General features: G+C 54.6%; 1 pseudogene; it reads right to left on the bottom strand.

The window, feature by feature from the left end:
* LOC102833932 overlaps positions 1–183 on the bottom strand; it is a 10785-nt pseudogene extending 10602 nt beyond the window's left edge.
* Positions 184–1852: the final 1669 nt, after the last annotated feature.

The following is a 1852-nucleotide window of genomic DNA, read 5'->3' as shown; positions in this document are numbered from 1 at the left end:
AGTTTCGAACCGCTGACCTTAAGGTTCGCAGCCCGATTCGTAACCACTACACTACCAGAGTAGTTGAGGTCAATGAATGGGTCTTTCGTTGATGGCAACAGCCTCTACTTTGCCAGAGTTAACAGCAGCCCTGGTGACCAGGCGCCAAATACGGCCAAATCCATTGACTCCGACCTTCACCATCATGTCTCAGAGATGCGGCTGGTACTGCAAGAGAAGCTGTGGCTGCCTGTCGAACGGGGAGGAGCAGAGAGCCAAGAGTTGGTCAATGTTTTATTGTGATTCATTGGCTAAAATTTTGAAGTAGATTGCAAGGTCTTTTTTCCTAGTCTGTCTTAGTCTGGAAGCTCCACTGAAACCTCTCCATCAGGGGTGGCCCTGCTGGTAATTGAAATAGCATTACACAAGCCACAAGCTGAGGAAGAGATGGTGTTGCATAAAGAACCAATCATAGCCACCTCTCAGCTTGCCTTAATGAGCATGTAACAGTTTAAGCACAGTGAATAGTCACTGATGAACCTTTAAACAAGAGTAACTGTTAATCCTAACATTGGATAGAGGGTACTGGGAGTAAAGGTCTGACAGGAGCGGTCTGCTGGATCCTGGAAGTAGGCTGACAAAGAAAGTGGAGCTGGCAGTGGGAAAGAGTCTGGGTAAAGAGCAGTGCGTAGCTCCCCACCTAGGCACGCGTGGGATACCCGAGTGGATGTGCCCCTGAAGATGGGGGCAAATTTGGGCGGTGACGGGCCAGGGGCGGAGACTGCGCAGCGTGTCTGGGGCAGGCCCGTGACCAGGGCTGGGGCCTGCGCGGCAAGTCTGGGGCTTGCCCGCTGCCGGGGGCGGGTCCTGCGCTGCGGGCGGGGCGAGCGCACGGACCCGGGCGCCGGGTGGGTGAGAGACAACTCCTGGCGGGAGTTGGCGGCGACGGGGCCGGAGGGAGTGGCCGACCGGGCTGGCGAGAGGTGGTCAGGCCTGTGTCTTTTAAGTGCTCGAGGCTCGCGGACGCTGCGCGGAGGGAACGGCGCGGAGGCTCGGCCTGGCCTTCTGGCACAGCCTGAGCGGGGTTCGGTCGGACCCGCCGCGGAACGAAGCGCGGTGAGCTTAAGGCACGGGCCGCTGGGACTCCGGGGCGCCGAGACGCGCCTGTTCCTCGCGGCCTGGCCGTGGACTTGGGAACAGGAATGGGGTGCTGTCCCTTCTCTCTGGGAGGCGGAGCCGGGCGCCGTAAGGTCGGGCAGCATCCCTGGGGCCCCGGCCGCCCCCGCCTCGGCCCGGAGAGGCCCCGCGCGCAGCCCCGGCCCCGCAGAGCGAAGGCCGCCCGGTGTTCTGCGAGGTAGCAGACGCCGGCCAGGGTGGGTGGACAGCCACTCCGATGGGTTATTGTTTCCAACTCGTCAAAGGACTAAAGAATTCTACCTGGTTTGCACATGCCACATCTGCTTGAACACGTTTTTCCAGTGAGATTTTGGAGGTAGCATTTGCTAAACACTTGAAAAGACAACCGTGAATTTTCTGAAATGCCTTTTTTTGTGGTCATTCTAGTTGGCCTCCACAAATATGTACTGATGGTTTCAAAACTCAGCCTACTTGGTGTGTGTTGTTAAATAAATTACAAAACTGAGGTGCTAACGGTCTTTGGAGAATGCTTCATGGGACCCAGTAACAATCATTAGGGTTTGCCTCTTTCCTAAATTGAGTCATACTGGGTACAAAGCCCTTTAGTCTTTTTCACGTTCTAATTGCTTTTGCTTTATTGTACTTTGTAATATGTAGAATATTGGTTTAAGATAATCATAAAAGCATAACCCACCTTTTATCCTTCGATCAGTATTCATTTATTTTAACTGAATAT

The sequence above is a fragment of the Chrysochloris asiatica genome, unplaced genomic scaffold (assembly GCF_000296735.1).
Source record: "Chrysochloris asiatica unplaced genomic scaffold, ChrAsi1.0 scaffold00122, whole genome shotgun sequence".
Taxonomy (NCBI): Eukaryota; Metazoa; Chordata; class Mammalia; order Afrosoricida; family Chrysochloridae; genus Chrysochloris; species Chrysochloris asiatica.
Note: the sequence above shows the minus strand (reverse complement) of the source record. Positions and strands in the feature narration are given on the sequence as shown.